Source organism: Bos grunniens, chromosome 14 (genome assembly GCF_055505025.1).
Source record: "Bos grunniens cultivar Pamir isolate PY7600 chromosome 14, Bosgru_T2T1.0, whole genome shotgun sequence".
Classification (NCBI taxonomy): domain Eukaryota; kingdom Metazoa; phylum Chordata; class Mammalia; order Artiodactyla; family Bovidae; genus Bos; species Bos grunniens.
The window spans coordinates 65,492,141-65,506,832 of NC_141178.1; the positions used below are offsets into that span (position 1 = coordinate 65,492,141).

At 48.0% G+C, this 14,692-nt stretch overlaps 1 protein-coding gene across 4 annotated transcripts in view; it reads left to right on the plus strand.

Moving 5' to 3' along the window:
• The window catches only part of ZHX2 (zinc fingers and homeoboxes 2), a 181,433-nt gene that overhangs the window by 45,523 nt on the left and 121,218 nt on the right, over positions 1–14,692 (plus strand). Inside the window, exon 1 of one of the 4 annotated variants that reach the window (XM_086337038.1) lies at positions 1–14,692. This exon is cut by the window's right edge and continues 17,090 nt beyond it. The exons of the other annotated variants lie outside the window; for them this stretch is intronic. The gene's annotated coding sequence lies outside the window, so the exon portion shown is untranslated. 4 annotated transcript variants of the gene reach the window in all.

A 14,692-nucleotide genomic window follows, 5' to 3' on the forward strand; every position in this document is an offset into this window, starting at 1 on the left:
GAAACCTTCCTATTTATATCTCCAGGCCTCTGGCCTTTGCTTGGAATAAAGGGGGCAGGAAAGGCCTCTGGGGTGCTGTGTTTAATACTCGGAGTCAGACGTTGGGCAGGTCACATCCCTCATCCAAACTACTCATACTCAGCTGGCCCGGAGCCCATGACCTCTAAGTTCCCTTTTCACCAACATCTTGTCACCTGGAGGGACTTAGGACAGATTCTGGCACCTGGTTTGAGGTTCTGATGTAGCCGTGATGACAGTTCTGGTTCTGGCCTGAGCTACAAAGTGATTGGATCACTGAGCTGCCTTTCCTGGACCTCCTCGCAGATGCCTTCCGCTCTCCCCAGCACTCCTGGCCTCACAGAATCCTAGAGCATTTGAACAGTGGCACCTCGTGAAGATCTGGTCCTGTCTCCCCATCTGCAGTCAGAGAGGGCAAACCGCCTTCCCCATGCACCCAAGTGGGGATTGAACCCCAGGTCTCCCTGCTCACCCCCTAGTATTTCAGCTACACCATATCAGCCTAGAAGAAGTAGGCTGGTTTCTTACTCTGCAGGGAGTGCAGATTGAAAAGCACAGAAAACCCTGATTTTGAAGCAACTTTGATGGCTTTTTGAGAGAAAACAGAACCAAAGGGGGAAAAAAAATCATCACAAACAGTTTAAAATAATTTGTATGTTATACGCTTTTCTATGTCCTATTTTACAATAAAAACACAATTTAATAAGCCACAAAAACTAAATAAATGGGGTTCCAGGCCCTCAAGTCAGCCAGGAACCCTTAACTATTTTTCTGAGCTCTCCCAGGCCTGCTCTTATTCCACTCACGTTGCAAAGCCTCCTTAGCCCGCTGTCCACCATGGAGCCTGCACGCCTGCTTCTATGGTTTGGGCTGGTCCATCATTCATTCATTTGCTCCTCAAAGTAGTTGTGATGGTCCTCATTTATTCAGTGCATCATATACCCCCAGGTTGGGCTTCCCTGGTGGCTCTGCCGTAAGGAATCTGCCCACCAATGCAGAAGATTCAGGAGACACGGATTCGATCCTTGAGTCAGGAAGATCCCCTGGAGAAGGAAATGACAACCTACTGCAATATTCTTGCCTGGGAAATCCCATGGACAGAGGAGCCTGATGGGCTATACCCCATTGCGTCACAAAGAGTCAGACATGATTTAATGACTAAAAACAACCCCTAGGTTGCCCCTGATGGCACACAGTGTGACATAGTAAAAACAGCACAGACCCAGGTGTCCAACAGAGACCTGTAAGTCTCCTGTCTTAATCTCTCTGGGCTTCAGAGTCCTCATTTGCAAGTAAGGGGCGTGGCTTAAGTCAGGCTTGCAAACCCAAATGCATACAGAGGCCAGGCAGGTGAGCAGAATGCAGGAGGCTAGCCAGGGGTGAGTAATAAGGAGTGGTGGTGACTGGCAAAGTAGAGCATCCATGCCCAGTCTAAAAGGGACACTTGCCGCTGAGATCCCACTGAGTGTTCCCATGCAAGGATATGGATTCAGTGAGGTGGGGGAGCCCCTTTTGAATTTTTCAAGAAGACCTGGAAATCTTGATTTTTATGAGATACTCCCAAAATATTTAAAGCATTGTTTAAAGTCAAAGAAAATATATCTAAGGGCCAAATCCAGTCCCAACCACCTGTTTGCAAGCGGTGGGCCGGAGCCTCGATAGACTGCATTCGACTTTCCCTGTCAGGGGAGATGTTGCCATGTCGGCCTCACTTCCTTTGGGTCTGGATGTGTGTTTTTCTCACTGCAGTCAAGGCTCTGTCCCTGGAAGACAGGAGAGGCTCAGTTAACACTGGCTATAAAGGGCTAGATCCCCATGTTATACTCCTGAGTGCCATCCCCACCCTCACTGTAGCCCGCCAGGCTCCTGTGTCCATGGGATTCTCCAGGCAAGAATACTGGAATGGGTTGCCATTTCCTCCTCCAGGGGATCTCCCCAACCCAGGGATCGAACCTGAGTCTCCTGTGTCTCCTGCATTGCTCCTCTTTATCCGCTGAGCCATCGGAGAAGCCCAAAACCAACACAGCACTGGATATACAGAGATAGGGCCCAGTAGAATGTACTCTTCGGAAAAGGCAATGGCACCCCACTCCAGTATTCTTGCCTGGAGAATTCCATGGACGGAGCCTGGAAGACTGCAGTCCATGGGGTCGTGAAGAGTCAGACACGACTGAGCGACTTCACTTTCACTTTTCACTTTCATGCATTGGAGAAGGAAATGGCAACCCACTCCAGTGTTCTTGCCTGGAGAATCCCAGGGATGCGGGAGCCTGGTGGGCTGCCGTCTCTGGGGTCGCACAGAGTCGGACACGACTGACATGGCTTAGCAGCAGCAGCAGCAGCAGTATGTACTCACTAAATAAGCAACAACAGCAACTTGTAATGATATTGTGGAATCAGCTATGAAAAAGAAGATACATAGAAGCCCATGGATTTTGGCAAAATAGGTGTAATGTTTGGTAAACAGGCTGATTCACCTAAAACCTCTAAGAATAGAGACGCTGGTCTGTGATTGATCCTCCTCCCTTTTAAAAGTGAGAGAAATGGAGTCTTGCTGGCTTCTGTCATTTTTCAAAGGCTGCAGCAGCCCCTTCGGGCCTCAATTAATTTATTCCTTCAAGCCATAAATTTCTCTCTCATCCCTTCTTTATTTCCTCCTTCATTGTCTCCTGCTCCCCAGGAGCCAGTAGACTTCTCAAGGACACGTCTTACTTACCAGGGGCAGGACTTGGGCTTTGGGCAGAAAAGCAGCCCATTATGCCCCAAATCTGTGGCTGTGAGAGTGATCACACCTTCTGCGGCTGAAGGGAGCACAAAGAAACACTTGAGCCCAGTGGCATCAGCCGCTTTTCTTCCCCGGAGGGAAAATGGGCCATTCTTATAAATGTACTCCATTCCCACCAGCCCTCCGCTTAACCTCCAAGCAAGAGAGGCCCCAGTTTCTAGCAGGTTTCCCGGCTGGACACTCCAACAACATATTAGCATATTTTGCATTAAAAAAGGACTTGGAAAATGAATTAAATGATTGGCATGGTGTTTCTAAAGGTTTTTTCCAAACTACTAGTAATTGTGTGGTTTTAGAATTCACCATCCCTGGCTGAAATACCCAGGGCCTGGCAGCCAGCTTAATCAGGAGACATTGTACCAGGCGGGGGCATATTTTAGGGCTCGTGATACCCAGTGATTGCCTGAACAGTACCTGGAGACTTGCTAAAGAGAACCTTGTCCTAGTTTTTCAGCAGAGCTGGCAGTTCATTTTCCTTGCTTACAGAGAGAGCTGAGATTTACGCCCATTCAAAATCTCTTTTTATGAGAGGGGCTGGATCTGCCCTGCAACCATCTGCTGAGGCTCCAGGCAGTGTAGACAGTATCCAGATCTGACAGTGAGCTAAGTGAGGTGGAGCTGGGTGCTCGGTTGGTCACTTACGGCCCTTCTCTGAGCCAAGAGAGGTCAAGGTAGGGGAGCAGGGGTGGATTGGAAGGCTCAAGTGTGTTGGAAGCTTCCAGAACATGTTTGGAAAAGTGTTAGTCACTCAGTTGTGTCTGACTCTTTACAGCCCCATGGACTGTAGCCCACCAGGCCCTTCTGTCCATGGGGTTTCCCAGGCAAGAATACTGGAGTGGGTTGCCATTTCCTTCTCTGGCAGACTCTTCCTGACTCAGGAATTGAACCCAGACCTCCTGCTTTGCAGGCAGATTCTTTACCATCTGAGCCACCAGGGAAGCCCAGAACATGCTTGGGAAAATCCTATTTTGGTCTAGTTCAGTTCAATCGCTCAGTCATGTCCAACTCTTTGCAACCCCATGAACCACAGCACACCAGTCCTCCCTGTCCATCACCAACTCCTGGAGTTCACCCAAACTCGTCCATTGAGTCAGTGATGCCATCCAACCATCTCATCCTCTGTTGTCCCCTTCTTCTCCCACCCTCAATCTTTCCCAGCATTGAGGTCTTTTCAAATGAGCCAGCTCTTCACATCAGGTGGCCAAAATATTGGAGTTTCAGCTTCAACATCAGTCCTTCCAATGAACAACCAGGACTGATCTCCTTTAGGATGGACTGGTTGGATCTCCTTGAAGTCCAAGGGACTCTCAAGAGTCTTCTCCAACACCACAGTCCAACCTCCTTTTTTGCAAGTGAAAGAGATGGAACCCAAAGAGACTATGACTTGCCCAGGGTCACCAGCCATTTTCACTAGAAAGAATTCAGATCTCCTGACTCTTCATCCAGATTTGTTATTTTTTTCAAGTCCAAAAAAGAAACCAAAAAGAAAAGATAACCAGGAGATCAGGGTGTGGGGTTGGAAAGGATTCCTAGGGGCAGATTAGGAAGGTTGAGATGGAGGAATTTAGGAATGGCAAGCTGTGGTAGAATCTCTGGCTTTTTAGAATAACAGAGGGTTGTTACTCTGTTATTTTAATTAATGATGATAATGATAAGGTAATAATTGGTAACATGTGCTTTCTTGGAGCCCTGTTTTGTCTCCTTTAATCCTCACACAGCTCTGGGAAGCAGGTCAGTACGGACATATCCCTGTTTTACAGATGAGAAAACTGAGGCCCAGGGTGATCCAGCTCTGATTTCAGAACCAGAATCTTTAGGGGGAAAAAAAAGAGACTCCATAAGTCAATGATCAAGAAATGGTAGCAGCAGGCCCCTGGAACGTATTAGGAACAGAGACAAGATGAGGAAGAAAAGAGCTGGAACACAGGAGGGCGCTAGGGGCAGCCAGAAGGTTCCCATCCAGAGAGTAGAGTGAGGTGCAACCGGCAGGGAACTAAGGGACCTCAGAGAACCAGGCCCAGGTCTGTCTGTGGGGAGGGCGGCTCTGACCTCAGGGCAGAAACGCAGACCTGGGGCTCAGGAGGAAGGAAGCCAGAGAGAGAGAGAGAATACCTATACATATATTTTGTGTGTGTAGAAGGAAGATACACACACACACACACACACACACCCTCTCAGGAGTGGCTGTAAGGGAGAGAGAGATTACCTGGGGGGTGTGTGTGTGTGTGTGTGTGTGTGTAGGAGGAGGAAGACACACACCCTCTCAGGAGGGTGTAAGGGACAGTGCATCCTTTAACCAGCTCAGCCAGGGTCATTTTGTGCAAAAAGAGAAGCCAAACAAAACCCGGGAGGACAGGCAAAGCCGCGGCCGCTGCGTGTCCCCTGGTGTCCATCCGCGGAACCTCAGGAGAAACATCCCCGGCGACAAGCTGCTCTGCCTGGCTGTAGAGAGAACGTGCGGGTGTGTGGGAGGGAGACGAGCGTGAAGGCAGGCCCAGTGCACGTGGGGCGAGGCGGACGCCGGCATGGCGGGGAGGGGGCTGCCCTGAGGGGCTGCGTGGTCTGTTTCATCTCAGATATTTCCGCCACCTCTTCCTGGGATTCATGGATGGTGTGTGTGAATGGGTCCCTGGATGACTAACTCCAGGTTATTCTCATTGGAAATATAAACCAAGTACTATGGGTTTGGGCTCTACCAGGGCCTTGTGGGTTGGCTTATATTCTACACGAAAGCACCCAGGAGACGGCAGATTGGTATCTGCCATCACTCATCCTACAAATTGAGGGTGTTGATCTTTTTTTAAACCATCGTTGAAACACTGCATTTCAGAAAAAAGTTAGAAAACATTGACTTAACTGTTCACCAGTGAATGAGTAGAGTATTACACAACTATTTCAATGTTGGGTGTGAGGACTGTGTAATAATAAGGGTAGATACTTGCATGGAACATTGGGTAAAGCAAGCAATATATCAAGTGTATGGGTAGTAGAACATTTTTTAAAGAAGCTCAGTCGTGCCCTACTCTTTGCGACCCCACGGATAGTAGCCTGCACCAAGCTCCTCTGTCCATGGGATTTTCAAGGCAAGAGTACTGGAGTGGGTTGCCATTTCCTTCTCCAGGGAATCTTCCCAACCCAGGGATCGAACACAAGTCTCTCACATTGTACAGATGCTTTACCTTCTAAGCCACCAGGGAAATCCTTTAAAGAATCTGGATGTACCCAAAGTCAGAGAGGTTAAGTAACTCCCCCAGAGCCACACAACTGATAAGTGGCTGAGCCAGGATTCAACCCAGATGGGGGGGGGGGGGGCGGTGCATCCTCTCAATCAGCACTATGCCACACTACCGAGAGCATCTTATGAAATTTTTAGCTCCAAATCTTCAAATACAAAATCATTTGTTTTGACTCTGCAAGATGTGCATGTAAGCAAGGCCTATGACCTTTGCTCTCATTACAGAACTTTGAGAAGTTACAGCAGTGATTAGAGTGGTTAGAGTTACACTTTTCAAAATTTATTTAATGAGCTTCTATTCCCTTTAGAAGGATATGCACATAAATCCGTGCATACAAATTGGAAAATAAGAAAAAAAGGAACATGAGAACCCTCCCATCTTATTCCAGGATTCCAGGAGCAGAGCAAGTGTCTCTACTTAGGCACTGTTGGAACTTAGTCCCTTCAGGCTTCTGTGATAAAATACCATAGACTGGGTATATGTATTTTGGGTTTATGGCTCATGAACAACAGAAGCTTATCTCCCACAGTTTTGGAGCCTTCAAGTGCAAGATCAAGGGACTGTCAGATTCAGTATCTGGTGAGAGCCCACTTTCTAGTTCACAGACGGCTGTCTTCTCATGGTGGCCTTACATGGAGAAAGAGGCAAGGGAGCCCTTTGGGGTCTGTGTTGTAAAGGCACTAATCCTCTTCATAAGGGCCCCATCCTTGTGACCTAATCACCTCCCTAAGGCCCCACCTCCTAATACTATCACCTTGGGCATTAGGATTTAACATATAAATTTTGGTGGGGGACACAAGCATTCAGTATAGCAAGGACTGAACATAAAAGACTGGCTCCACCTTCACCTGCTAAGGAACTCAGGGATGAGACCAAATGTACAAGTGAAGTCACGTGACAACAATCGCAAAGCAACAGCATCAGCAGTTGAGATGTCTAAATATTAAGGGTGCCGAAAGAGACTTCCCTGGTGGTCCAGTGGCTAAGACTCAGTGCTCCCAATGCAGGGGGCCCAGTGCAACCCCTAGTTGGGGAACTGGATCCCACTTGCCACAGCTAAGAGTTTGCATGCCGCAACTAAGACCCCACACGCCACAACGAAGACCAAGTGCAGCCAAATACATAAATAAAAATAAATACTTAAAAAAAAAAGTGCCGAAAGGATATAGAATGAATGACACCACAGATGGAATTCAGTCTGATGGGTTTCTTCTTATAAAAAGTTACGTTTGGAGGGGCATTTTGAAGTATCGATGGAAGAAGGAATGGCACGAACTGATTACAAAGGGTATTGATGAGAAAGTGGGCTTGTCGTTCTAGATGGAGAATCTGAACTTGCCCTGTTGAGGTGGTTGAAGTGAAAGTGAAAGTCGCTCAGTCGTGTCCGACTCTTTTCAACCCCATGGACTGTATAGAATTCTCCAGGCCAAAATACTGGAGTAGATAGCCTTTCCCTTCTGTAGCGGACCTTCCCAACCCAGGGATCAAACCCAGGTCTCCCACATTGCAGGCATATTCTTTACTAGCTGAGCCACCAGGATTGGGGGAAATTTACCTCCTACCGTGGGTTTTTTTTGGTCTGGCCTAATCATTGAAATGACACATGATGGATTAATGTGAGAAAAAAACCAGTTTTCTCCATAAACATGGGACTTCCATAGAAATGGGGCACCTTCTCTCAAATGACCAAAGCAGGCTGTTTGTACATCATTTTTTGACAAAGAAACAATTCTTCGTGAAGATAACATGAAACAAAGGGGCTTGTGCTTGGTATAGTGGACTAACGGAGAAGTAACAGTTTGTTTCTATAACTTTCTTAGCCTTGAATTTCCTAACCCCATGAGAAGGATGCTCTCTATCCTTCTGGTATAGGAAGGGTCACTTCACGTGGGACGTTTATGTCTCACTTTCAAGGGGAGAGACAGAGTCAGAGTGGGTGTTTTTCAAATATTTATTTCGCTGTGCCGGGCCTTAGGTGTGGCACTCAGGATCTTCCATCTTCATTGCAGCAGGTGGGGTCTTTAGCTGCGCCTTGGGAACTCTTTAGTTGCAGCAAGTGGGATCTAGTTCGCTGATCAGGGATCAAACCCGGGCCCCATGCATGGGGACCATGGAGTCTTGACCACTGGACACCAGGAAAGTCCCCAGAGCCAGTTTTTTTTAATATCGTTCTTTTTTTTTTTTTTTTTTTTGCTACCAAGTGTTTCTCAAGTAACTTTAAATCAAGATAATCACTATGTCGTTGAGACACACTGGGGGGCAGCCCGCCCTGCCTAAAGGGACTTTGTCCTGTGAAGCTTTGCTTATGACTGAACATCCAAAGGAAGCCCACCTGGGCAACCAGCACCAGACCTCTCTTTGATCTTGGTTATTGTATAAACTAGCCTGACTGCAACCCTGGCAGCATTCAGTGGTCCACGATCCTTTCCAAAACAAGAACCGGTTCAGTGAGGTCACCTACTGGTCACCCCATTTGCGTTTGGTGGTCAGTGCCGGTCAGGGTGGTGGTGGTGTTGCTGCTCAGTCTTTCAGTCGTGTCCGACTCTCTGCGACCTCATGGACTGCAGCACGCCAGGCTTCCCTGTCCTTCACTGTCTCCCAGAGTTTGCTCAAACTCATGTCCATTGAGTCGATGATGCCATACAACCATCTCCTCCTCTGTCATCCCCTTCTCCTCCTGGCCTCAATCTTTCCCAGCTTCAGGGTCAGAGTGTAATTCAGCTAAATTAATTTTGCAGATTCCTAGTGTTTTTACAGGTGGGAATGGAGGCCAGAGAATTTGAGATTTAAAAATGCATTTCAGACATACCGTCAAGTTAGAGCTTCGTTTTGGTCCGTTGGGGGTGGCCACCAAGTAAACAGCTTGATTTCCCTCCCCACTGGAGGTACAAAACGCAGCATTCACGTTCGCCAACAGATAAATGTCTCCAATCCCTGGCAGTGCTTAATGGCTTTTAGTAGAGTTAAGGCTGGGAAAAAAGAAACGGACTTCCTCTCATTGGGTAAAATTAAAACCCCGAGGAGACGATTCCATTTCAGGCAGACCCTTTCCTTCTCCGATGACTCATCCACAGCCCAGCCAGCTCCCTTTCGGCTTATTCAGGTAAAAATGGAAGGCAGAGGCCACCCGACTGGGGCAGGCAGTGGGGGTGGGGCTGGGGCTGATGAGCTGGGTGTTGGCGGTTTGTCAGCTGAGATTTGCATTTCTAATAAGGGCCACGTCCTGGGGAGCTGCAGCCCAGTGACTGTGAGTCTCTCTCTTTAAAAAAAAAAAAAATTATATACAGTTTTATTTTTATTTTTTAATTTTTACAGGGGTATAATTGATTTACAATGTTGTTTTTGTTTCAAGTGTACAGCAAAGTGATATACGTGTACATTTATCCACTCTCTTTTAGATTCTTTTCTCATACAGGACATTATAGAGTATTGAGTAGAGTTCCCTGTGTTACACATTAGGTCCTTATTGTGGCTATGAGTCTGTCTCAGAGTGCTGCGTTTTGCAGGGACCAGTGCAGGAGTCTTCATGGCTCAGACGGTGAAAGATCTGCCTGCACTGTAGGAGATCCGGGTTTGATCCCTGCGTCAGGAAGATCCCCTAGAGAAGGGAGGGAATGGCTACCCATTCCAGTATCCTTGCCTGGAGAATTCCATGGACGGAGGCTACTGTCCATGGGGTCTCAAAAGAGTCAGACACGACTAAGCAACTTGCACTTTCACTTTCTGAGACCCTATACTGAGACCCTGTAACAGGGTCTTCCTGGGGAAGACCTTCCTGGCCTGAGCCTTTAAAATTCTATTGTAGCAAGATGCAGGGCTCGCTGGGGAGGAGTCCTCACCAGGCTGTCCCTCACCTGCCCTTTGTCTATGTAAGAGAAACATGAAATGGTGCACTCCGAGATTTTGAGATTTATTGTTTTTTCCGAAAAGAAGTCCCCAGGCATGTCTATCCCAGCATTATTTATACAGTAAAAAAATTAGGAAAAGAAAAACAACGTTCAACAAGAGGTGAATGATAAAAGAATTCAATGATTAAGTAAATTAATCATTAAATAAATAAGTAGTAGAAATCCCTAAGGCATACAATAAGTCTGTTAAGTAATGTGATTTTTCTATATGTTAAATGAAAAAAAAAAATGCAGGATACATACAGTACATAGTTTTTATTTTTTAAAAAACATACACACAGATGGAAATATAGCAAAATGTTAAGGTAGTTCATCTGGAATCAGAGATTATGTTTCCTCTTTTACTTCTTAATTTCCTACAGTACACCTTTTTTTCCCCTGGTCATAGAAGTTAAATGTCACAGCAGGAAACTATCATATACCCTCGTTTCTTTCTTTCTTGGTTTGTTTTCCTTCCTTTTTTATCTCCTCACATGAGAACATCAGCTATGCTGTCAGTGGAACCGCCTTGTTCTGCGCAACAAACATTGTATTGCTAACAGGAACCAGAAATCCACAGGGGTTAGGACAAAACCTACCCCTCACCCTCGTTCCCTCCTCCTCCGTGAGTCCATCTAAACCCTTCTTGAGCGTGTTTATAGTTTTAGCTGGTACAGCCTCTCGGGCCCACGGAGTTCCCTGTGTTTTCCACCCTCGGTGTGAAGTGGCAGAGGCCTGCCCAATCCGTATCCTCAGATGACCTCCTTCAGAGTCCAAGGGTCCTCCCCGGTTTTGCATTTCTAGGACTGAGCAAACAAAATGAGAGCGAAGACTACACATTCGCAATTAGCCGAGTACACGTCCAGACAACGTTGTTGAACTTGGTGCTGGAAGAGACCTCAGAAACTGTTTAGGCCAGTGTTTTTCTAAAAGTCCACATGATGGGAGTCAGTATTCCAGAAACCGGTGGAAGCTGTACACGACCCAGGATATGGTGGCACTGGCTGCCTAAAAATATCATTTGGGGGGGAAAGGGGGGGCTGTTTTCGTTTTGCTCTAGGCTGGAAGCGGATAACAATGGCTACTTTGTTTGGATCAGAAACTCCAGCATTTGCACAAATGCTTTACTGCTTTGTTAGTGGAGAAACTAATTAATGTATGAGAGACAAAATCTTTTAAAATTCAGCATGTGGGAAGGTGGACATGGATATGACCCATTATCTGGATTCCACCTAAGAGGTGACGAAGGCAGGAATATCCAGCATGCCTGATGGATGAGAAAATGGACTGAGGGCAGCTGCCTCACCCCAGCTAAGTAGGCTGCTACATGGAGGCCAGTGGCTTAGAATCCAGGTGTCCACCTTGGAGACCTGGGCTGCCTCCAGGGCACCCACTCTGCCTGTTTAAACCAAGCCCCTGAGATGCGTTTCCTGTACTGAAAATAATTTAGCAGACTGAATTTTTGACTGCTCCAGCTGTGATCTTTTTTCTAGACTGAGTCCTGAGTCTGGAAAATTATTATTTTCATTGCCTTTCTACATCTTCTCCCATCTTTCCCAGCTGTGAATACAGACTTCCAGGTTTAGAAGATTCCAGTAGGAAAGCAGATGGGCTCTGGAATCTTGACAGCCTGGGTTCAAATCCTGCTTCCCCCACTCACCAGACTCTCATGCCAGGTGTAAACTTCTCTGAGCCTCACTTTTCCCAACTGCAAAATGGGAATAAAGATAGTATCTGCCCATAGGATCATTGTGAGGATTGAATTACATAATGAATGAAAGTGCTTGCCTGGTTCCTGGTGCCCAGAATGTACTCAGCAAAGATGAGTTGTCATCCTCAGCACCATCGTCATTATTATCCCTTTTCCATGGAAGAACCACAGCCAGGACCAGAGTCAGCTTTGAACCTGTTTTGCTTGGCTGGACTAGGGACAGTGTCCCCGCCTGCTGTGTTATTCGCTTTATCTTCTAAGGGAGAGCGATTCATTAGCTCCTAGTCACCTGGTACCCATTTTCAAGGTCCTGAGGACTGACGTAGTTTACTCAATCAAGGTCGCACAGCTCCTAGGGGCAACAGGAGAAATCTCCCACGCAGCTCTCTAGAGCTCATCACTCTGCAGAGCTCTGTCCCTTGTGGACACCTCCTCAGATCCTCCAGGCTAGGAAAGAAGGGAGAAACAGGTGAAACAAATGACCAGATTCTCAGGAATCCTCATTGGAATCGCCGAGTGTCTCCTGCATGCCTGCTGCTTGCTTAGTCGCTTTCCTTTATTCAGGAGATTTCAGTGGAGCTGATACTTCCTGTTTCACGTTCCTCCCCTCCTGACTATGCCGGATCCGCCAGCCCCACCTGAGTGTCTCAGATGCTGGGGTGGGTGATGGGGACACTTGGGGCGGGTAGCAGGGCCAGGAGTTGGCTGGTTTTAAGCCCTTGTTCCCGCTATGCTTACCCCAGAGGGGGGTGTTAAAGGAACTCTGTGAGGCAGGTGTACCCCTGAAAAGGCCCTTGTAGGTCTCTAAGGACCCTCTGGCCGGAAGCCTCCCTACCTGCATCAGCCACTTCCTGTACACACCTTTCAGATGGCAGACACTCTGAGACCACAAAGCTGAATGAGCTGCACTTCCTGCCTTCATGGCAGCTCACGGGGCGGGGAAATTGAGGCCTGGACTGTAAGCCGAATCAGTGGGGATCCTTGCACCTATAGGGTATTGGGGGATGGCATTCCTGAGCAAAGGCACTGAGATGTGACCTTGCACGCAGCGGGGAGCCCATCACTTGCTTGCTGTCTGGTTGCTTTGAGTGTATTTTTTCTGCCCTGGCTAGACGGTAAGTGCCTCTAGGCAGGAGATGTAATGAGCCCTGCTCCTTCTCTAGTCCTTGTGCTTGTGGGGTGATGGACAGCTTGGAAAGCACCTTCACCTGAGTCACTTTATTTGACCTGCTCAGCAGCTTTGTGATGTCAGGTTTTATCCCCATTTTACAGATGTGGAAACTGAGGCTTTGAGAGGCGATTTGGTGGCTCAACTACTCAGTGACTGAGCCTGGATTTTGCATTCAGGTCTGAGCTCTGACTTGACCTCCTCCCCAGATCTCACCCTCATGGCCAGCACTGGGGGAATGAGCATGGATTCAGTGCTTGGCAGAGAAGGTGAGATGCTGAGAGGGAGCCAATATGTAAGCATGAGCTTGAGGGGCTCAGTGGCAAAGACTTTGGCAGGGAGACCCCTGGCTTAAGTTCCTGTGACTACAAGTATGAGCTACCTGCACTTAGAATAGTGCCTTCTGTTTGGGGCTCAGTTTCCCTGGATGGAAAATGGAACGATAGTAGGAGATTCCATCTCATAAATCTATAGAAATACGATTGAGAACTTTGGTCTTCAGCACTTTCTCATCTCTCAGCGGCCCCAGTCTACTAGGCCCGCACTCCCAGCCCCCTCTCAGGCACCCCCACCCCTGGGTCTCTTCCAGCCTCCGTGTGTCCCTCTCTCCAACCAACCCAGCCTCTAGCCCAGTGGGATCACCAGGGGAGCCTGTTAAAATGCTGACTCCCAGGCAGCATCCCAGAACCTGATGGCTCTGAGTCCCAGGGAGATGGGCTCAGGAACCTGCATTTCTCCTCTGAACACTCCCAGGAAATTCTGCTCATCAGCCAGTCTTGGCAATCATTGGGTGAACTCGGTAGTCCTCCAACTTTGGCAGACATCAGTCCCTTGGGGTGGGGTGGGAGTGGGTTATGAAATGACTGAGCTGCACCCTCAGAATTTCTAATTCAGCAGTTCAGAGGTGGGGCCCACAGATGCGCTCTTCAAACAAATTCCCAGGTGATGCAGGGACCACACCTGGAGAACCACGGCCCTAGCTCACTCCCCAAGCAAAGCAGCAACGGCATCTTAACTTGTGGGCGATGGCTGGGTGGAGCAGTCCTGTCAGCACATGAACTTTTAACAGAGACCTTCGAAATTACTGAATAATTATAACAACAGCTACCGCTTACTCTGGCATGTGCTACATGCCAGGCCCTGGCCTAGATGTCTACGTTCAGTGTCTCATTATTATATTTGGGTTTACAGATCCAAAAACTGTGGATGTGATGAGGTGATCATCTAGTTTATTGTTGTTGATCAGTTGCACAGTCGTGGCCGACTCTTTGCGACCCCGTGGACTGCAGCACACCAGGCTTCCCTGTCTTTCACCATCTCCTGGAGTTTGCTCAAACCCATGTCCATTGAGTCAGGGATGCCATCCAACCATCTCATCCTCTGTCATCCCATTCTCCTCCTGCCCTCAACTTTCCCCAGCATCAGGGTCTTTTCCAGTGAGTCGGCTCTTAGCATCAGGTAGCCAAAGTATCTACAAGTGCCACCAGGACTTTCTAGGGGAAAGCTTGGGCTGTTCTTTACCCCACAAGGCCTCTCTTTGCCGTCTCTGGCAGGAGTATCAGGAGAATGTCCAACCAGGTTCACCATGCAGGCTGAGGGTGGGATTTTTGGTTGGAGGAGACTTTCATTAGTTCCCCACAAACTGTCCCCTGCTGGTGGTGGCCCTTACACCCTTCGGACAGCCTGCCTGCTGCTCATCTGCTGGTTTTGCCCACTTTGAAGGGGCCCCCATGTAGGCGGGGGTCCTTGCAGCTCTAGCAGCCGGAGCCCCTTGGGTGAGCCTGGTTGTTGTTGTTTAGTCACTCAGTCGTGTCTGACTCTTTGCGACCCATGAACTGTAGCCTGTCAGGCTCCTCTGTCCATGGGCTTTTCCAGGCCAGAATAGTG